Genomic DNA, 24,474 nt, shown 5'->3' with positions numbered 1-24,474 from the left:
AAACAAAAGTAGACCCATAAATACAAAAATTTTAATGAAATTAACCAATTTTATTACAGGCATAAAATATCATATCTTGCTTAAAGAAAAAATAATCAAAATAGTTCTAAAAGAGGTACAGAAAGGGAAGTTTAATTAAAATCTTCCAAAAAGGAAACCACAAGCTCACATGGTTTTAGTGGCAAATTCTATAAAAAACTTATGAAAAAAAAATTGACAATCTTTTTTAGGATGTAGAAGACAGAGTACTCCCCTTTTATTTTTTAATGAGACAAAAATCCATATTATATTGATACCAAAATCATATGCAGTTATTATAATAAAATTAAAAGATAGTATTTCTCATACTGATGCAAATACCCTAATTAAAATGTTAACAAATTGAATACAACAATATATAAAAATGCATAATAATACAATAAATTCAGGTTTATTCCCAGAATGCAAGGGTGGCTCAATATTTGAAAATTACTTCATATAATTGCCATATTATCAGATCAAAGTAGAAAAAAATATAATAATAAATGCAGAAAAAGCTCTTGACAAAATCAACATATATTCATGATAAAAACTCTCACCAAACTAGGAATATAATAGAGCTTCAGTAACCTATTGAAAGGCAAAATACGGTAATCTCCTGTTAACTGTGTGGGATACATTCCAAGACTCCCAGTGGATGTCTGAAGCCACTGATAGTACTTGATATAGTATGGCTCTGTGTCCCCACCCAAATCTCACCTTGAATTGTAATCCCCATAATCCCCAAGTGTCAAGGGCAAGACCAGGTGGAGGTAATTCGATCATGGGGGAAGTTCTCCCATGCTGTTCTCGTGATAGTGAGTGAGTTCTCACAAGATCTGATGATTTTATAAGCATCTGGTGTTTCCCCTGCTTGCACTCACTCCATCCTGCTGCCCTGTGAAGAAGGTACCTGCTTCTCCTTTGCTTTTGGCCGTGATTGTAAGTTTCCTGAGACTTCCTCAGCAATGCAGAAATATGAATCAATTTAACCTCTTTCCTTTATAAGTTACCCAGTATTGGGCAGTTCTTTATAGAAGTATGAAAATGAACTAATACAGTAACTAAATCTATATATACTGTTTTTTCTCTATATACATATCTATGGTAAAGTTTAATTTATAAATTAAACACAGAGACTGATAACAATAATAATAAAATAAAACAGTTATAACAATATGCTGTAATAAATGTTACATGCATGTTTTTTTCTCTCTCTCTCTGAAAATATCTTGTTGTATGATATTCATTTATTATCAGAGTGAGGGTAACTGAAACCTCCAAAAACAAAACTTCAGATAAGAGGAGACTTCTGTAACAAATGTACTGCAAGAAAACAGGAGAAAATTGTTGTGAGCTTGGGTTAAGCAAAGCATTCTTCAATATGACACCAAGAGCAAGATCCATAGAGAAATAAAATGAAAAGTTGGAATTCCTCTAAATTAAAACCTTTATCTCTGTGAAAGTCACCATTAAGAGATAAAAAGACAAGTCACACGTTTAGAAAAAACATTTTCAACTCACCTGTCTGAAAATGAACTTGTATTCAAAATATATTAGAAAAATTACATCAACAATAAGAAACTGAACAACCTAACTTTAAAAATGACAAATGCTTGATAGGATGTTTCATCAAAGAAAATATACTTTTAGCAAATAAACACATGAAAAGATATTTGCAGGTTTTTTAGAAGTGGATTGTTTACTTTCCAAGTACAGGGGCAGGGGAAGGTTATATATTCTTATGTTATTGGATTCTAGCTTAATTCCATTTCAGTCAGTGAAATCTACTAGACAGTTGCTTCATGATCCATCATATGACCTATGTTGTTGAAGCATTTTTGTACCCTTGTAAAAATATGGATTCTGCATTGTTGGATGTGATGTTTTGTAAATTTGACTAAGATAAGTGTGTTTATAGTCTGCGATAGACAGAATAATGGTCCTCCAAAGATGTTCATGTCCTAATAATTAGAACTTGTAAATATGTTATGCATCTGGCAAAAGGGAGTTGAATTTGTGAAATTAAGGCCAGGCACAGTGGCTCACACCTGTAATCTCAGCACTTTGGGAGGCCGAGGCGGGTGGATCACTTGAGGTTAGGAGTTTGAGATCAACTTCGCCAACATAGTGAAACCCCATCTGTATTAAAAATACAAAAATTAGCGGGGTGTGGTGGCATGGCCTGTAGTCCCAGTAACACAAGAGGCTAAGGGAGGAGAATCGCTTGAACCCTGGAGGTGGAGGTTGCAGTGAGCTGAGATCACACCACTGCACTCCAGCCTGGGCAACAGAATGAGGCTTTGTGTCAAAAAACAAAACAAAACAAAGCAAAACAGATTGCTCTTCATCTAAATTTAAAATGAATATATTATCCCGATGAATCCAATATAATCAGAAAGGTCCTTTAAAGTACAAGAGATGGACAGATGAGGAGGTTGGAACTATCTGTCATTACTGGCTTTGAAGATGGAGGAAGGGAGCCAGAAACAAAGGGATGTGAGCCTTCAGCTGCTAGAGAAGGCAAGGAACTTGTTCTTTAGTGCCTCCAGAAAAACAGAAAAATGCAGACCTACTGACACCCTTTTGAGTTTTGCAGTGAGACTCATTTTGGACTTCTGATCACCAGAACAGGTAGAAAAGAAAATATTTCAAGTTAGTAAGTTTTTGGTTGGTAAATGTTACAGCAGTAATAAGAAACAAACACATCTTCTGAACTTTTAATTGAAATATGTTTTTAAGTTGTCAACAGTAATTGTGGATTTGAGCATTTGTTCTTTCAGTCCCATTGATTTAACTTCGTATGTTTTTAGGTGTGTACATCTTTATGATTTTGTGTCATCTTGATTATTTGACCTATTATCAGTATAAAATAATAAAATTCATCTATTTATTTGATATGAATATAGCCATTCCGGCTTTCATACAATTACTATAAAGATAGTGTGTAACCTATTGAACTTCAAAAAGAATATTACACTAGCTCTTGTGGTGTTTTTGGCCGTGTGTGTGTGTGTGTGTGTGTGTGTGTGTATGGCTTTTAATTAAAGTGCTAAGTACCCTGACAAATAATGTAATTATTAATATTATTGTTTTTAATTCTGTTCAGTTGCTGTTTGTATAGTATGTGTCTTATCGTTTTTTGTTCTCTTTCTTTAGATTAAGGTAGTATTATTGTTTAAGTAATTTAGTACTTTCAATATTTTAATCCTTCTATTGACTACTTCACTATAACTTTTAAATTGCATTTTTCATGGCCACTGTAGAGATTAAAGTAAAATCTTTAATTCATAATAATTCACTTTGAATTTTTTGTAAATTATACTTTATAAATAATGTAAGGGATTTACAATAATATGCTTTCATTTGTAACTCATCTCCTCTTTATGGTACTGTGTAAATTTTCTCCCTATGTTAAACTGTGGTGTATTTGAGAATTCATGTTGTTAATATTGTAGAATATTTTTACTTGATAATTGATTCTCAGATAACACTTCTATTATAATTTTAAAGACTGCTTTCTTGCTTTTAATGTTTCTGAGAAGTAATCTGCTTTATTTTTCATTGCTTTTTTGTATGTAATTGTCTTTGGATACTTAAAAAATGTGTCTGTTTTTGGGTTTCAGCACTTTGACCGTTATGTGCTTAGATGTGGTTTTCTTTGTAATTATTCTGTTTGCAATTTGCTGAGCTTTTTTGGAGCTGTTGATATCACTCATCGGTTCTGAAAAATTCATGGCCATTAGATTTTCAGTGGTTCCTACTTTCACTTCTGTTATTCTGGGATTTCAGTTACACGTATGTTTCTTGTGCCTTCTTTTTCTTTGTTTTTTTCCTTTTCTCTGCTGTCTGAACAATTTTTCACTAACCTGTTCTCAGTTAGACCTTACATCTGTTTTGCTATTTCTGCTGCTAATGTCATGCAGTACATTCTTTATTATAAGTGTTATATTTTTTAGTCCTAAAGATTAATTTGTATTGCTTTTTTCTTTATTATGTCATCTTTCCACTCACTTTTCCCCATGCTTTTCTTTAAATTCTTTAACATATATTAATAGTTATTTTAGAGTCCTTGTTTTCTAAATTCAACATGAGCCATTTATAGACTTTACTAATTAATGATGGTTTGATTATGGTTTATATTTTCATGTGTCTCCTCATATCTTACAATATTTATAACTTATACTTGACATATTGTATTAAAAAGAGACTAGTGTAGAAAATGTTCTCTCAGAAATAACTTTTTTTCTACTGTCAGGCACCTACGGTGAGGGTTTGTTCTGTTACTCCTTCTATTCAGGATATGCAATGGGTCAGACACCTATTAAAACATTAATTATTGTTAATTCTGCTCCGATATCTAATATCTTGTGGGTGATTTGGAGGAGTTTCCTAAAGCAGGGCTTTGGGATCTAAGCCCTCTGAGACTCAGGATATTTTTCTCCTTTTTATCCTACACCCCAATTTCTTTTTTCTCTTCTCACTCAGCAGAAGTCCCATGGACAAGAATTGGAAAGTGGAAGAAAGTGCAGGGAAGACTAACTCTGTGGTATAGGCACCTCTAGAATACAGTCTACCACACTAGTCTACATGAGGCTATTGGATGTTCACCTGTTTTTCCTTAGGTTGGCAATGTTTACCTGCCTAGCACAAACTTACTCTTCCAACATCCTATTCTTCTAGACACAGCAAACCCTCTAGATTTTATAATGGCCTACTATCTCTGCTTACTTAGTAAAGATTTGTCCTTTTCTGGAATTTGATTTAATTACTTGCTATCTAATTTGTTATATATCTTTATTTATTGATTAATATTTCAGTTTATCTGGTATTCACTTAATCTTACAGCAGAAAAATAATGATATTTTGCTGTAGTATACTCAGCAATAATATCTACAAGCTATTCAGAAGAGACAACCTCAAAATAACTTTGATTTTGAAGACTATTGTTTGTACTCTGGAAATATTTGCCTTCTCAATGAGGAAATCACTTAAAAATATTCATTACCTAACCAGTGAGGTAAGGAAGATTCTTTTATTTATCCATTTACACAGTTACATATTCTTGAAAATATTTATTTACAATCTTATATTTTAACTCCTCATGTAAATACAGAGTGTAACAACAAGCAAATCAAACACAAAACAAAACAACAAAGAAAATTAAAACACACACAAAAAAAACTCCCAAGCAATAACAAGACCAAAACACTATTAGTCTACTGGGTAATAGGTAATAAAAGAAAGCTGATTTTGAATACTGAGCTAGCAACCTAATCACAGAAAAAAAAGTATGCTGTGGCATTTATTTATTTGTGTGTTGCTCTTTCCTTTACTAGACCTCCAATTTAATCTGTGTTGATTTTGTTTAACATTTTATGCTTAATGCTCTGAGAGCCATTATGCTTTCTATAGATCAGCAATCAAATCATTGTGCAAATATTTGCTGAATGAATAAATTTATTTAGGTTAGCAACCAAACATCTGGGAGTTTATACTTTTTTTTTTAAAAAAAAGAAAGAACTGGATACAAATAGTCTTAGACAAATGTAATGAGTGTGATTGCCATAATATCGTAAAAATATGTTAATGTAAGATGTAATTTAGAGCAGGACATCTGCAGTCAAGTTTCCTGACTTTCAGGGCCAGTTCTACCACTTACTACCTTTGTCACTTTGGTAAGTTACTTCAAACTCAGGTACCTTAATTTCTTCATCTCTGTTTGGAAAAACAATGGTAACTTCACTGTGAGTTGTTGTGAGTATTGATTAATGTTTATGAAGTGTTTAGAAGAGCTCCTGGCATTAAATAAGCACAATATAAATGTTTGCTAGTCATAGCCGTAGTAGTAGTGGTGGTAGTGTCTGTGAATGTTGTTATTACTTTTATACTGCTGCAAGGGAAATTACGTCAAGCTTAGTGGTTTAAAACAACACTCTTTGAAATTAAGGCAGTTATTAAGAGCCTACCAACCAAAAAAAGCCCAGGACCAGAGGGATTCACAGCTGAATACTGCTAGAGGTACAAAGAGGAGCTGGTATAATTCCTTCTGAAACTATTCCAAACAATAGAAAAAGGGGGACTCCTCTCTAACTCATTTTATGTGGCCAGAATCATCAAGATACCAAAACCTGGATGAGAAACAACAAAAAAAGAAAATTTCAGGACAGTATCGCTGATGAACATTAATGTGAAAATCCTCAATAAAATACTGGGAAATCAAATCCAGCAGCACATCAAAAAGCTTATCTACAACGATCAAGTTGGCTTCATCCCTGGGATGCAAGGCTGGTTCAACATATGCAAATCAATAAACGTAATCCATCACATAAACAGAACCAATGACAAAAACCACATGATTATCTCAATAGATGCAGAAAAGGCCTTCGGCAGGATTCAATACCCCTTATGGTAAAAACTCTCAATAAACTAGGTATTGATGGAATATATCACAAAATAATAAGAGCTATTTAGGACAAACCCATAGCCAATATCATATTGAAAAGGCAAAAGCTGGAAACATTCCCATTGAAAACTGGCACAAGACAATGATGCACTCTCTCACCATTCCTATTCAACATAGTATTGGAAGTTCTGGCCAGAGCAATCAGGCAAGAGAAGGAAATAAAGGGTATTGAGATAGGAAGAGAGGAAGTCAAATTGTCTCTCTTTGCATATGGCATGATTGTATATTTAGAAAACCCCATCGTCTCAGCCCTAAAACTCCTTAAGCTGATAAAAAAAACTTCAGCAAAATCTCAGGATAAAAGCAATGTGCAAAAATAACAAGCATTCCTATACACCAATAATAGACAAGCAGAGAGCCAAATCATGAGTGTACTACCTTTCACAATGCTACAGTGAAAATAAAATACCTAGAAATACAACTTACAAGAGATGTGAAGAAACTCTTCAAGGAGAACTACAAACCACTGCTCAAGGAAATATGAGAGCACACAAACAAATGGAAGAACATTCCATGCTCATGCATAGGAAGAATCAATATCGTGAAAATGGCCATACTGCCCAAAGTAATTTACAGATTCAATGCTGTACCCATCAACCTACTACTGCCTTTCTTCACAGAACTAGAAAAAACTTCTTTAAATTTTATATAGAACCAAAAAAGACCCTATATAGCTAAGACAATCCTAAGCAAAAAGAACAAAGCTGGAGGCATCATGCTACCTGACTTCAAAATATATTTACAAGGCTACAGTAACCAAAACAGCATGGTACTGGTACCAAAACACATATATAGACCAATGGAACAGAACAGAGGCCTCAGAAACAACACCACACATCTACAACCATCTGATCTTCAACAAACCTGACAAAAACAAGCAATGGAGAAAGGATTTCCTATTTAATAAATGGTGTTGGGAAAACTGGCTAGCCATATGTAGAAAATAGAAACCTGACCCGTTCCTTACACCTTATACAAAAATTAACTCAAGATGGATTAAAGACTTAAATATAAAACCTAGAACTATAAAAACCTTAGAAGAAAACCTAGGCAATACCATTCAGGACATAGGCATGGGCAAAGGCTTCATGACTGAAACACCAAAAGCAATGATAACAAAAGCCACAATTGACAAAAGGGATTTAATTAAACTAAAGAGCTTATGCCCAGCAAAAGAAAATATCATTAGATTGAACAGGCAATCTACAGAATGGAAGGACATTTCTGTAATCTATCCATCTGACAAAGGTCTAATATCAAGAATCTACAAGGAACTTAAACAGATTTACAAGAAAAAAACAACTCTACCAAAAAGTGGGCAAAGGATATGAACAATCACTTCTCAAAAGAAGACATTTATGCAGCCAAGAAACATATGAAACAAAGCTCATCATCCCTGGTCATTGGAGAAATGGAAATCAAAACCACAGTGAGATATCATCTCATGCCAGTTAGAATGGTGATTATTAAAAAGTCTGGAAACAACAGATGCTGGAAAGGATGCAGAGAAATAGGCACACTTTTACACTGTTGGTGGGATTGTAAATTAGTTCAACCATGTAGAAGACAGTGTGGCGATTCCTCAGGGATCTAGAACCAGAAACACCATTTGACCCAGCAATCCCATTACTGGGTATATACCCAAAGGATAACAAATCATTCTACTATAAAGACACATGCACACCTATGTTTATTGCAGCACTATTCACAATAGCAAAGACTTGGAACCAATCCAAATGCCCACTAATGATAGACTGGATAAAGAAAATGTGACACATATACACCATGGAATACTATGTAGCCGTAAAAAAGAATTAGTTCATATCATTTGCAGAGACATGGATGAAGCTGGAAACCATCATTCTCAGCAAACTAACATGGGAACAGAAAACTCAGCACCTCATGTTCTCACTCATAAGTGGGAGCTGAAAAATGAGAACACATGCAAGGGAACAGGGAGGGAAACATCACACACCAGGGCCTGTCAGGGGATGGGGGGAAAGGGGAGGAAGAGCATTAGGACGAATAACTCATGCATCTGGGCTTAAAACCTAGATGACAAGCTGATAGGTGCAGCAAACCACCATGGCACATTTATACCTACGTAACAAACCTGCACACGTATCCCAGAGCCTAAGGTAAAAACAAAACAAAACAAACAAACAAAAACCCTCATTATTTATCTCTCAGTTCTGTAGGTCAGATGTCTGGGTTCTATGCTTATTGATTCATAAGGCCAAAATCAAGGTATTGTCCAGGCTGGGTTCTTATTGGAAGCTTTCACCTTTAGAGAACAAGTTGCTTTGAAGCTCATTTAGTTTACTGGCAGATTTCAATTACTCGTAGCATTGAAGCCCCTGATTTCTTGTTGGGACTTCTCTCATTTGCTATAAGCTGTTCTCAGAACCCTGCCTCTTAGTCTTCTAGGCAAAGATAAACTTCTTTGTATCAAATCCCTTATTTTTCAAATCTCTAGGACTTCCTCTTCTACTACTAGTCAGAGAACACTCTGCTTTTATTTATTTATTTATTTTTATTATACTTTAAGTTTTAGGGTACATGTGCACATTGTGCAGGTTAGTTACATATGTATACATGTGCCATGCTGGTGCGCTGCACCCACTAACTCGTCATCTAGCATTAGGTATATCTCCCGATGCTATCCTTCCCCCCTCCCCCCACCCCACAACAGTCCCCAGAGTGTGATATTCCCCTTCCTGTGTCCATGTGATCTCATTGTTCAATTCCCACCTATAAGTGAGAATATGCGGTGTTTGGTTTTTTGTTCTTGCGATAGTTTACTGAGAATGATGATTTCCAATTTCATCCATGTCCCTACAAAGGACATGAACTCATCATTTTTTATGGCTGCACAGTATTCCATGGTGTATATGTGCCACATTTTCTTAATCCAGTCTATCATTGTTGGACATTTGGGTTGGTTCCAAGTCTTTGTTTGCTATTGTGAATAATGCCGCAATAAACAGATGTGTGCATGTGTCTTTATAGCAGCATGATTTATAGTCCTTTGGGTATAGAACACTCTGCTTTTAAAGGCTCAGGTGATTAGATTAAATTCACTCTGAAAACCTGTATATTTTAACCTATATGTCTTAAGATCCATTAAGTAAACTTAATTAAATATATAAAATCCCTTTTGCCACGTAACGTAACACAATTAAGGTAATAATATCATGGGGCCACCTTAGAATTATGTCTGCTACATTCATTATTATACCAGGTATTCCACAAAAGGGCTTACTGAGAAATTTCAGTTTGAGAATTTACTGCAATAACAACCATACATACCAATTATCCCTTTATTAAGCCTCCCTTTACTCCAGTAATAGAAGGAAAGAATTGGCAGAAAGATATAATCATTTTAGGGAATTGAATGTCTCTAAGGAAAACCTTTAGTATCTTTTCTTTCACTCATGCCTCTGTTTCCCAGAGAGTATGGAAAACTTCAGTAGGATCACTTAGTGATATTAAACTGGTGCTCTCTCCATAAGCAAAAACTGCTGAGCATTTTTCCTTTGATTCTTGAATAACCTCCTGAAACAGCAGTGCACTGATTATGTTGGGATATTAGAAAATGGGTAGGAGACAGATGGCATGGATCAGAGACGAACTATTCGTGAATCAGTTGGCAGGGATCAGAGATGAACTATTTGTGAATCAGCCAAAAGTTCTACTGTATGGTTTGGCAAAGATATGAGCTTTCTGGCCCAAGAAAGTCTTCTCTAAATATTTTTCCATATCTAGGTATGGCCACAGCTTGTGATTAAAGGACAGTCAAATTTTGGTTATTTTGTAAAATTACAATGTATTTATGGTAAATTAAAACCAGCATTGTCATTAATAAAATGATTGTTTTGAGCAAAGCAAGTTAATAATTACAAGATGCCATGTGTAGGGCCACACAGGACACAAAGGCAGATAAAGCCTGGTTGCAATCTCTTTCAGTTTCAACTTTAGCTTTTGAAAATAATATGTGGCTAGTCACAAACTCATATTATATGAAACGTTATGATGAGATAACTATTAAATGAGGGGTGCTTATAGTATATACCGTCAAAGTTTAAATGAGAAAATTTAGTACATGTGTCAGGCCACGGAATTTTTAAGTGAAAATGTTAATTTTTAGGACTTTATGGGTTTCTTAAACATTGATTGGAATGGAGAATGTTATATTCCAATGCTTAATATGGAGTTGGCATTCAATAATATTTAATAATATAACTGATTTACTTTCAGTGTGCTGGAGCACAGAATTATGTGGAGAAAAAAAGAGCAGGGTAAGGCAGTGAAAAAGAACAGAAATCCTGGGAGGAATGACTTTGGTAGAAGTAAAGAAGTAGAAAAGGCAGGAAAACCCAGTAAGGAAAAGCCTGTAGAAGATCATAAATTGCCAGGCACATCAGTTATATATAGCCATTCATGGAGAAAGTGAAAGAGGTAGGGAAGTGGTAAGAACGAAATGTTTTTTATTTTTTGAGATGGAGTCTCGCTCTTTCTCCCAGGCTGCAATGCAGTGGCGCGGTCTCGGCTCATGTCAACCTCCACCTGCGGGGTTCAAGTGATTCTCCTACCTCCGCCTCCCGGGTAGCTGGGATTACAGGCACACGATCACACCCTGCTAATTTTTGCAGAGACGGGGTTCCGCTATGTTGGCCAGGCTGGTGTCAAACTCCTGTCTTCAGGTGATCCGCCCACCTCAGCCTCCCAAAGTGCTGGGATTACAGGCGCGAGCCACCATGCCTGGCCAGAATGAAGTTTTTTGTTCAGGAAATTGAAGTCATGGATCAGAGTTTTAGGACAATAAATATCTTTGCGAGCCCATATAGGTATAATATTGGGGGAAGAACTGAAATTTTAATTCATAGAGGAGAAGATTTTAACGGGTTATGTACTAGGTATAAAAAAAGACTAAATATCTAAGAACCCTTACCCCATTTATTAGAAAACAGTTTATTGTTTATCAAATAACAGTAGCCTTGATATAAGAGCTATATAAGAAAGTATTCTTAAGCCATTTGATGTAGATATTGAAATGCAGCATTGGCTGTTTGGGTATCACCTACCTGGTATGCAGTGCTGCCCCATAGAACTTTCTGTGAGTATGGGAATGTTCTATATCTGCACTGTTCAATAGGGCAGTCATGAGCCACATGTTCTTATTTAAAACTTGAAATATGGATAGCATAGCTAAATAATTGATTTTTTAAAATTTAAGTAATTTAAATGTAAGTGTATGTACCACATGTGGCTTGTGTTTACCCTGTTGGGCAGCATACATAGAAGATAACAAATATGAACTCAGACTGTAGGTCTTACTTCTGAAAGTCCAGTCTTTTTCTTTTGGTATATAAAATTAATGGGTAGAAGAAGAATGGATGCGGAAGGCTTCTACGTTTCAGAATACTTCAATGAGTTATAAAACATGAAACATTTATTAATTTACATATAGATTCTATGGATTTGGTGTTAACATTACCTGCTAATTTGTTGCACTATCAATCACTAGCTTTTGGCTCAAAGCTTTTTTTTTTTTTTTCCCAGTGGCCCCCAGGTCTTTTCTCACTTGAGTACCACTTTCTTCCTCGTATTGTTCTGAATGTGGTACATAGCATGAGGATTTATCTTAAACCGGACTCAGCACAACTACAACTATAAGATGCCTAGTACATTATTACTTGCCTACGTCAGGGTTCCCCAACCTCCAGTCCTTGACCAGTACAAGTCTGTGGCCTGTCAGGAACCAGGCCACACAGCAGGATGTGAGGGGTGGGCGAGCCAGCATCACCACCAGAGCTCTTTCTCCTGTCAGATCAGCAATGGTATTAGATTTTCATCAAACCCTGTAGTGCAATGTGCATGTGAGGGATCTAGGTTGCACGCTCCTTATGAGAATCTAATGCCTGATGATCTGAGATAGAAAAGTTTCAATGAAAAGCCATCACCACCACCCACCCACCATCCATGAAAAAATGTCTTCCACGAAACTAGTCCCTGGTGTCAAAAAGGTTGGGGACCACTTCTACATTATTCAATAATTGTCTTTATTTATCTGCTTGCAAACCTTTCCAGAGAACAAATGCAGAGTCATACTCCTTTACTTTGCCAGTAAAAAAGAGAGAATCTGGTTCCTGAACTGCTTCTTCAACTTGATGGCTGGGTTTACTCACTGCTATCTTTGCTACAGCATCTATCCCCAGAGAGATGCCAGCATGATGATGATTATTAATTATTATTTGAAAAAGATCCTTAAGTAATTTCTTAATTATCTGTCAAAGAACAGTAATAGAAACAGTCATATTACCTGCAACAGCAACAAGGAAAACATCAACACAACCACATAAATTTTTTGCCTTGTGTTCTTAATTCCCAACATGCCAAATGAAACTTTCATATTGACTTTCACTTTTCCATTATACATCAGACAATTGGGTATAAATGTCTCTAGTTCTCTAATGAATGAGCAGGCCTAGAACTTAGTAGACTAATTTCAATATAATATTTTTTATTGACATCTGGGGTCTTTGACACTGTTGAAAATCTAAAACTCTATGCCAAGTCTAATAACTTTCCCAAAGGACATTTCATGTTGTCTCATATGTTTAAAAAAAGGCACTGCCGTTACAAATAATAAATAGAAAGAACCCTTGACTGAGACTATATGGGGCGAGAGAGAAAAAAAATTCATTAAGGATGATAGTATTTTACATATATCCACTGTTATACCTGCATTTCAGTTTACCCATAAAGCCAAGAAGAATGCTTTGAGGACTACCGTAAGGATGACTCATCTTTCTCTGGCACAATTTTTGTGAGAATAAAGCATAGCAAGTTAGGAAGCAAAATATATCCCAATACTTTTCTTTGATGCCATAAGAAATTGAGGAGGCGTGCATTTCCTTTTTTTTTTTTTTTTTTTTTACAAATTTTGAAGTTCTGTTTTGTGACTACTGTCTTCACACGTATGGAACCTGATATGGTTTGACTGTGTCTCCATCCAAATCTCATCTTGAATTGTAGTTCCCATAATTCCCACGTCATGGGAGGGACCTGGTGGGAGGTAATTGAATCATGGGGGTGGTTACCCACATGCTATTCTCATGATAGTGAGTGAGTTTTTATGAGATCTGATGGTTTTATAAGGGGTTTTTCCCCTTTTGCTCGGTACTTCTCCTTACTGCTGCCATGTGAAGAAGGATGCGTTTGCTTCTCCTTACACTGTCATTGTAAGTTTTCTGAGGCCTCTCCAGCCATGTGAAATGGTGAGTCAATTAAATATCTTTTTATTAAAAATTACCCAGTCTCAGGTGTGGCTTTAATAGCAGCAGGAAAACAGACTAATACAGTAATTTGATACTGGGTAGTGAGGTGCTGCTGGAAAGATACCAAAAAATGTGGAAGCAACTTTGGAACTGGGTAACAGGCAGAGGTTAGAACAGTTTGGAGGACTCAGAAGAAGATGCAAAAATGTGTGAAAGTTTGGAACTTCCTAGAAACTTGTTGAATGGCTAAGACCAAAACACTGAAAGTGGTATGGACAATAAATTCCAGGCTGAGGTGGTCTCAGATGGAGATGAAGAACTTGTTGGGAACTGGAGTAAAGGTAACTCTTCTTATGCCTCAGCAAAGAGACTGGCTGAATTTTGCCCCTGCCCTAGAGATCTGTGGAAATTTAAACTTGGGAGAAATGATTTAGGGTAACTGGTGGAATAAATTCTAAGCAGCAAAGTGATCAAGAGGAAGCAGAGAATGAAAGTTTGGAAAATTTGCATCCTGATGATGCAATAGAAAAGAAAAAAAAATTTTCTGTGGGGAAATTTAAGCCTGCTACAGAAATTTTCATAAGTAACAAGGAGCCCCATGTTAATCACCAAGACGATGGGGAAAATAGTTTCAGGTCATGTCAGAGACCTTTGTGACAGCCCCTCCCATCACAGGCCTGGAGATCTAAAAGAAAAAACTGGTTTTCTGGGCCAGGCGCAGGCCCTCGCTTCCCTGTGCAGCCTAGGGACTGGAAGTTCTGTGTCCCAGCCACTTCAGACATGGCTAAAAGGGCCCAAGGTACAGCTCAGGCCCTGGTTTTGGAGGATGGAAGCCCAAGCCTTGGCAGCTTTCTTGTGTTGTTGAGCTGTAGGTGCACAGAAGTCAAGAACTGATGTTTGGGAACCTCTGCCTAGATTTAAGAGGATGTATGGAAATGCCTGGCTGTCTATGCAGAAATTTGCTGTGGGGCTGAGCCCTCATGGAGAACCTCTGCTAGGGCAGTGCAGAAGGAAAATGTGGGGGTTGAAGCCCCCACACAGAGTCCCCACTGGAGTGCTGCCTAGTGGAGCTATGAGAAGAGGCCACTGTTCTCCAGAATTGTAGATTCCACTGACAGCTTGAACCATGTGTCTGGAAAAGCTGCAGTCACTCAATGCCAGCCTGTGAAAGCAGTCTGGAGTGGGGCTGTACCCTGCAAAGTCACAGTTGTGTGTGGGAGCCCAAGACCATGGGAGCCCACCACCGAGGGAGCCCACCTGTTGCATCAGCATTCCCTGGATGTGAAACATAGAAACATAGAGTCGAAGGAGATCATTTAAAAACTTTAAAGTTCAATTACTTCCCTATAGGATTTTGGACTTGCATGGGCCCTGTGGCTCCTTTGTTTTGGTAAATTTCTCCAATTAATAATGGGTGTATTTACCCAATGCCTGTGCACCCACTGTATCTAGGAAATAACTAACTTACTTTTTGATTTTATAGGATAATAGGTGGAAGGAACTGTCTTGTCTCAGAAGAGAATTTGGACTTGGACTTTTGGGTTAATGCTGGAATGAGCTAAGACTTTGGGGAAACTGTTGTAAAGGCATTATTGTGTTCTGGAATGTGAGGACATGAATCTGGGATGGGCCAGTGGGGGAATAATATGGTTTTGCTCTATCCCCAACCAAATCTAACCTTTAAATGTAGCTCCCATAATCCCCACATATGATGGGAGGGGCCTGGTGGGCGGTAATTGAATCACGGGGATGGGTTTTTTCCCATGCAGGTCTCATGATACTGAATATGTCTCATGAGATTTGATGGTTTTAAAAAGGGTAGCTCCCCTGCACACACTCTTTTGCCTGCTGCCATGTAAGACAAGTGTTTGCTTCTCCTTTGCCTTCCACCATGATTGTGAGGCCTCCCCAGCCATGTGAAACTGTGAGTCCATTAAACCTCTTTTCCTTTTAAATTACCCAGTATTGGATATTCCCTCATAGCAGTATGAAAATGGAATAATAAACCATTACTAGTGCACCAAAGATGTCAGGGTAAAAACAAAAAAATCATGAATAGTGGCCTGGCAAGATGGCCAAATAGGAACAGCTCCAGTCTGCAGCTCCCAGTGAGATCAGTGCAGAAGGTTGATGATTTCTGCATTTCCAACTGAGGTACCTGGCTCATCTTACTAGGACTGGCTAGACAGTGGGTGCATCCCATGGAGGGCGAGCCAAAGCAGGGTGGGGCGTCACCTTACCTGGGAAGTGCAGGGAGTTGGGAAACTCCCTCCCCTGGCCAAGGGAAGCTGTGAGCGACTGTGCCATGAGGCACGGTGCACTCCAGCCCAGATACTACACCTCTCCCACTGTCTTCACAACCCACAGAAGAGGCGATTCCTTTGGGTGCCTACATCACAAGGGCCCTGGATTTCAAGCACAAAACTGGGCAGTTGTTTGGGCAGAGACTGAGCTAGCTGCAGGAGTTTTTTTCATACCCCAGTGGCACCTGAAATGCCAGCGAGACAGAACCATTTGCTCCCCTGGAAAGGGGGCTGAAGCCAGGGAGCCAAGCAGTCTAGCTCAGTGGGTACCACCCCAGTGGAGCTCAGCAAGCTAAGATCCACTGGCTTGAAATTCTCGCTGACAGCACAGCAATCTGAAGTCAACCTGGGATGCTCAAGCTTGGCTGGGGAGGAGTGCCTGCCATTACTGAGGCTTGAGTAGGCAGTTTTCCCCTCACAGTGTAAACAAAGCAGCTGGGAAGTTCAAAATGGGCAGAGCCTACCACAGCTCGGCGAAGCTGCTCTAGCCCGACTGCCTCTCTGGATTCCTCCTCTCTGGGCAGGGCATCTCTGAAAGAAAGGCAGCAGCCCCAGTCAGGCTCTTATAGATAAAACTTCCATCTCCCTGGGACAGAGCAGCTGGGAGAAGGGGCAACTGTGGGTGCAACTTCAGCAGACTTAAACATTCATGCCTGGTGTCTTTGAAGACAGCAGAAGATCTCCAAGCACAGTGCTCAAGCCCTGCTAAGGGACAGACTGCCTTCTCAAGTGGGTCCCTGACTGCTGTGTCTCCTGACTGGGAGACACCTCCTAGCAGGGGTCGACAGACTCCTCATACAGAAGAGCTCCAGCTGGTATCTGGTGGGTGCCCCTCCACCCACCAGAAAAAGGAACAGGCAGCGATCTTTGCTGTTCTGCAGCTTCTGCTGGTGATACCCAGGCAAACAAGTTCTGGAGTGGACCTCCAGCAAACTCCAGCAGACCTGCAGCAGAGGGGCCTGACTGTTAGAAGGAAAACTAACAAACAGAAAGGAATAGCATCAACATCAACAAAAAGGATGTCCACACAAAAAATGCATCCAAAGTTCACCAACGTCAAAGACCAAAGGTAGGTAAATCGAAGAAGATGAGGAAAAACCAGTGCAAAAAGGCTGAAAATTCCCAAAAGCAGAAAGTGTCTTCTCCTCCAAAGGATCACAACTCCTTGCCAGCAAGGGAACAAAATAGGACAGAGAATGAGTTTGACTAATTGACAGAAGTAGGCTTCAGAAGGTGGGTAATAACAAACTCCTCCGAGCTGATGGAGCATATTCTAACCCAATGCAAGGAAATTAAGAACCTAGAAAAAAGGTTAGAGGAATTGCTAACTAGAATAACAAGTTTAGAGAAGAACATAAATGATCTGATGGAGCTGAAAAACAGAGCACAAGAACTTCGTGAAGCATACACAAGTATCAATAGCTGAATTGATCAAGTGGAAGAAAGGATATCAGAGATTGAGGATCAACTTAATGAAATAAAGCATGAAATCAAGATTAGAAAAAATGAAGAGGGAAAAACAAAGTCTCCAAGAAATATGGGACTATGTGAAAAGACCAAACCTACATTTAACTGGTGGACCTGGAAGTGATGAGCAGAATGGTACTAAGTTGGAAAACACTCTGCAGGATATTATCCAGGAGAACTTCCCTAACCTAGCAAGACAGGCCAACATTCAAATTCAGGAAATACAGAGAACACCACAAAGATACTCATCGAGAAGAGCAAAACCAAGACACATAATTGTCAGACTCCCCAAGGTAGAAATGAAGGAAAAAATGTTAAGGGCAGCCAGAGAGAAAGGTTGGGTTACCAATAAAGGGAAGCCCATAAGACTAACAGTGGATCTCTCTGCAGAAACCTTACAAGTCAGAATAGAGTGGGGGCCAATATTCAACATTCTTAAAGAAAAGAATTTTCAACCCAGAATTTCATATCCAGCTAAACTAAGCTTCATAAGTGAAAGAGAAATAAAATCCTTTACAGATAAGCAAATGCTGAGAGATTTTGTCACCACCAGGCCTACCTTACAAGAGCTCCTGAAGGAACCACTAAATATGGAAAGGAAAAACCGGTTCCACCCACTGCAAAAACATAATAAATTGTAAAGACCATGAACACTATGAAGCAACTGCATCAACTAACGGGCAAAATAACCAGCTAGCATCATAATGACAGGATCACATTCACACATAACAATATTAACCTTAAAGGTAAATGGGCTAAATGCCCCAATTAAAAGACACCAACTGGCAAATTGGAAAGAGTCAAGACCTATTGGTGTGCTGTATTCAGAAGACCCATCTCACATGCAAAGACACACATATAGGCTCAAAATAAAGGGATGGAGGAATATTTACCAAGCAAAAGTAGGGGTTGCAATCCTACTCTCTGATGAAACAGACTTTAAACCAACAAAGATTAAAAAAGACAAAGAAGGGCATTACCTAATGGTAAAGGGGTTAATGCAACAAGAAGAGCTAACTATTCTAAGTATATATGCACCCAATACAGGAGCACCCAGATTCATAAAGCAAGTTATTAGAGACCTACAAAGAGACTTAGACTCCCACACAATAATAGTAGGAGACTTTAACACCCTACTGTCATTATTAGACAGATCAACAAGGCAGAAAATTCACATGGATATTTAGGACTTGAACTCACTTCTGGACCATGTGGACCTAATAGACATGTACAGAACTTTCCATTCCAAATCAACAGAATATACATTCTTCTCAGCACCACATAGCACTTATTCTAGAATTAACCACATAATTGGAAGTAAAACACTCCTCAGCAAATGCAAAAGAATGGAAATCATAACAAACAGTCTCTCAGACCACAGTGCAATCAAGTTAGAACTCAGGATTAAGAAACTCACTAAAACTCACACAACAACATGGCAACTGAACAACCTGCTCTTGAATGACTACAGGGTAAATAACGAAATTAAGGCAGAAATAAATAAGTTCTTTGAAACCAATGAGAACAAAGACACAACATACCAGAATCTCTGGGACACAGCTAAAGCAGTATTTAGAGGGAAATTTATAGCACTAAATGCCCACTGGAGAAAGCAGGAAAGATCTAAAATTGGCACCCTAACATCACAATTAAAAGAAATAGAGAAGCAAGAGCAAAAAAATTCAAAAGCTAGCAGAAAACAAGAAATAACTAAATTCAGAGAAGAGCTGAAGGAGATAGAGAAATGTAAACCCCTTTAAAAAAAATCAATGAATCCAGGAGCTGCTTTTCTGAAAAGATTAACAAAATAGATAGACCACTAACCAGACTAATAAAGAAGAAAAGAGAGAAGAATCAAATAACCACAATAAAAAATGATAAAGGGGAGATCACCACTGATCCCACAGAAATACAAACTACCATCAGAGAATACTGTAAACACCTCTATGCTAATAAATTAGAAAATCTAGAAGAAATGGATAAATTCCTGGACACATCCACCCTCCCAAGACTAAAATAGGAAGAAGTTGAATCCCTGAATAGACCAATAACAAGTTCTGAAATTGAGGCAGTAATTAATAGCTTATCAACCTAAAAAAGCTTGGGACCAGATGGATGCACAGCTGAATTCTACCAGAGGTACAAAGAGGAGCTGCTACCATTCCTTCTGAAACTATTCCCAACCATACAAAAAGAGGGACTCCTCCCTAACTCATTTGAGGAGGCCAGCATCATCCTGCTACCTAAAGCTGGCAGAGACACAACAACAAAAAAAAGAAAATTTCAGGCCAATATCCCTAATGAACATTGAAAGCGAAAATCCTCAATAAAATACTGGCAAACTGAATCCAGCAGGACATCAAAAAGCTAATCCACCATGATCAAGTTGGCTTCATTCCTTGGATGCAAGGCTCCTTCAAAATATGTAAATCAAAAAGCATAATCCATCACATAAAGAGAACCAATGACAAAAACCACATGATTATCTCAATAGATGCACAAAAGGCCTTCAATAGAATTCAATATCCCTTCATGCTAAAAACTCTCAATAAACTAGGTATTGATGAAACATCTCAAAATAATAAGAGATATTTATGAAAAACTCACAGCTAATGTCAGACTGAATGGGCAAAAGCTGGAAGCATTCTTTTTGAAAACCAGCTCAAGACAAGGATGTCCTTTCTCACCACCCCTATTCAACATAGTATTGGAAGTTCTGGCCAGGGCAATCAGGCAAGAGAAAGAAATAAAGAGAATTCAAATAGGAGGAAAGGAAGTCAAATTGTCTCTGTTTGCAGATGACATGGTTGTATATTTCGAAAACCCCATCATCTCAGCCCCAAATCCTCTTAAGCTGATAAGCAACTTCAGCAAAGTCTCAGGATACAAAATCACTGTGCAAAATCACAAGCTTTCCTCTACACAGATTAAATAGACAAGCAGAGAGCGAAATCATGAGTGAGCTCCCATCATAATCGATACAAAGAAAATAAAATATCTAGGAATAAAACTTACAAGGGATGTGAAGGACCTCTTCAAGGAGAACTAGAAACCATTGCTAAAGGAAATAAGAGAGGACAAAAACAAATGGAAAAACGTTCCATACTTATGGATAGGAAGAATCAATATTGTGAAAATGGCCATAGTGCCCAAAGTAATGTATAGATTCAGTGCTATCCCCAACAAGCTACCATTGACTTTCTTCATAGAATTAGAAAAAAAACTACTTTAAATTTCATATAGAACCAAAAAAGACCCCATATAGACAAGACAATCCTAAGCAAAAAGAACAAGGCTGGAGGCATCATGCTACCTGACTTCAAAATATATTTACAAGGCTACAGTAACCAAAACAGCATGGTACCAAAACAGATATATAGACCAATGGAATAGAACAGAGGCCTCAGAAATAACACCACACATCTACAACCATCTGATCTTCAACAAACCTGACAAAAACAAGCAATGCAGAAATGATTCCCTATTTAATAAATGGTGTTGGGAACACTGGGTAGCCATATGCAGCAAACAGAAACCTGTCCCCTTCCTTACACCTTATACAAAAATTAACTCAAAATGGATTCAAGAATTAAACATAAAACCTAAAACCATAAAAACCCTAGAAGGGAACCTAGGCAATACCATTCAGGACATAGGCATGGGCAAAGACTTCATGACTATAACAAAAAAAGCAATGGCAACAAAAGCCAAAACTGACAGATTGGATCTAATTAAACTAAAGAGCTTATGCATAGCAAAAGAAACTATGATCAGAGTGAACTGGCAGCCTACAGAAGGGGGGAAATTTTTGCAATCTATCCATCTGACAAAGGGCTAATATCCAGAATCTATAAGGAACTTAAACAAATTTATAAGAAAAAAACAAACAACTCTATCAAAAAGTGGGCAAAGTATGTGAACAGACACTTCTTAATAGAAGACATTTATGTGGCCAAGAAATATATGAAAAAATGCTCATCATCACTGGTCATTAGAGAAATCCAAATCAAAACCATAATAGTCGTTAGAGAAATGCAAATCAAAACCATAATCAAAACCATAACCAGACACCATCTCATGCTAGTTAGAATGGCAATCATTAAAAAGTAGGGAAAAAACAGATGCTGTCAAGGATGTGGAGAAATATGAACACATTTATGCTGTTGATGTGAGTGTAAATTAGTTCAACCATCGTGGAAGACAGTGTGGCAATTTCTAAAGGATCTAGAACCAGAAATACCATTTGACCTTGCAGTCCCATTACTGGGTATATACTCAAAGGATTATAAATCATTCTACAATAAAGACATATGCACACGTATGTTTTTTTTGCAGCACTGTTCACAATTGCAAAGACTTGAAACCAACCCAAATGCTCATCAATGATAAACTGGATAAAGAAAATGTGGCACATATACACCATGGAATACTATGCAGCCATAAAAAGGGATGAGTTCATGTCCTTTGCAGGGACATGGATGAAGCTGGGGACTATCATTTACAGCAAACTAACACAGGAACGGAAAACCAAACACTGCATGTTCTCACTCATAAGTGGGAGTTGAACAATGTGAACACATGTATACAGGGAGGGGAATATCACACACCAGGGCCTATCGGGGGATGAGGGGCTAGAGGAGCGATAGCATTAGGAGAAATACCTAATATAGATGATGGTTTGATGGGTGCAGCAAACCACCATGGCATGTGTACATCATGGCACATGCAAGGCTCCTACTGGCCATATGTTTCCTTTCTAGCTTTGATGTCTGGGCACCAATTTCCCTCGCTTTAACTATTTGCTAAATGTTAAGGCAGTGATGTGGAAATTTGTGTAACTGGGGTGCTATGCAGTCCTGTCCATGTGATTGGCAGGGAGATTGCCTGTCACAAAATGACAGGTATGCTTGGCAACCGGCAGAAGCTAGGAGAGAAGCATGGGCCATATTCTCCCTCAGAACTTCAGAAGCCAACTCTGCTGACATCTGGATTTTGCACCTCTACCCACCAGAGCTGTGCTGAGAATTTCAGTTGTCTTAAACCACCCAGTTTGTGAACATTTGTTACAGTATCCATAGAAAACTAATAATCAGCATCTACTTTTGGCAAGAGAAAATGAGTATGTGTAATCTGCAATTTTGCCACTTTTAAATACTTGGATTTTTGATGAGTAACTTACTTAAATTTATCTGTAATTTAAATGTATTTTATTCTTGAGGTTGAGCATTGTCTCATAAGTTTAAGAGTTTTTATTTTCTTCTTTTGCATTTTTTACATATTTAGCTGACTTTCACTAATTTTGTCTTCTAGATATTGAAGAACAGTATTAAGGTTTATCTTTGTGTATAAATTGCAAATCTCCTCTTTTGGCTCTTTTGCCTTTTTAATTTTGTTTATGATAAAAATATCCTTCCACATCGTAAAGTTTTATTCAAATTTACTTATTTTTGCTTGTATTGATTTTGTATTTTATATTTTACATAATATTTAGGATGCTTCCCATCATTTCTGGATTATAATGGAATTTACATGTATTTTTCTAGCACATATATTATTTCAGTGTCTACATTTAAAACTCTGATCTGTATCCCACAATGTGATGTAAAGTTTAGATTGAATTATATACATTTTCCAAATGAATTTTTAAGGATCTAACAGTTCCTTATTAAAAATACCATTCATCACCTGATTTGAGTTGCTATATTTATTACTAAATTTTCATGCATGCACATATCTCTTCATGTTCTTTTGTATTGCTTTGTTTAGTCACTGATGCCACAGTGCTTTAAATATATAAAATTATAATATATTGTAACATTGCTTTGGGGTATTTTTATTGGAATTTTGCTGTTCATTAGTTCCTGGTTCTTGAATCTTGTTTATTTTCCTATAAGAATTAATAATGTGTCTACTTGCAGGAAAAAAATAATTGATTATTTGATAAAAATCACATTATATTTACATATCAACTTAAGTGGAATTGACATATTTTTCACATTGAACTTTTCTATTAAAAATGTGAAATACTTTTTTATTTGTTCAATTCTGTTTTGCATCTTTAAAATGTCTTAAAGATTTCTTCATACAATATTTAGGAAATTTATATGAAGTTTTTGTTTAATTATTTTATAAATAAGTATTACACATTTTACCTTGTAACTTTTTAAAAAAATGAAACAAGCTTAGTTTTAGTTTAGTACATATGCAATCTATTAAAGCATTAATTTACTAGATTCTGCTATTTGCAGTAGCTTTTTATTAGATCCTCTTGGACATTTCAAATATATAATCATAACATCAGCAAATATAGTTTTGTCTTTCTTTCTACTTTTTGAACATATTGTTGCTCTGTCTTACCTAGTTACATTGAAAATATGCCCAATTGTAGAAGTAACAGTGGGTTTCTCTTTCTTTCTCCTAACCTTAGGAGAAATGCTTCCAATGTGTATCCAGTAAGTAAAATCTGATTTTTGGACTAATATTTACTTTTAAACCTATTATATAAATTTCTATTTATTCTTGTTTTATTAGTAGGAATGGGTTTTGATTTTTGCAAAATGCCTTTTCAGCATCTATGATGCTTTTCTTCGTAGATGTATTTATAGAATGAATTATATTAACGGATGTTCTTCTTGATTCATACTTGCATTCTTGAAAGGAACCCCACTGGTTGACAATGTATTTATTTATTCTCTGTTATATATTCTATTTGCAAACTCACATTAAACATTTTTATTGATATTTATAACTGAGATTGAGTTACATCTTTATTTCTTAATGTTTATTAGGTTTCATAATGATGTAGTCATTTTATAAAAGGAATTTTGAAAATTTCTCCTTTTCATGCTGTGTAAGTTTTAGAATCACTGTGACTAGTTGATTTTGGAACACCTGAAAGAATCCTTCTGTGAAAAAAGTCTTGGCCAGGATATTATTATCA

The sequence above is a fragment of the Gorilla gorilla genome, chromosome 9 (genome assembly GCF_029281585.2).
Source record: "Gorilla gorilla gorilla isolate KB3781 chromosome 9, NHGRI_mGorGor1-v2.1_pri, whole genome shotgun sequence".
Taxonomy (NCBI): Eukaryota; Metazoa; Chordata; class Mammalia; order Primates; family Hominidae; genus Gorilla; species Gorilla gorilla.
Note: the sequence above shows the minus strand (reverse complement) of the source record.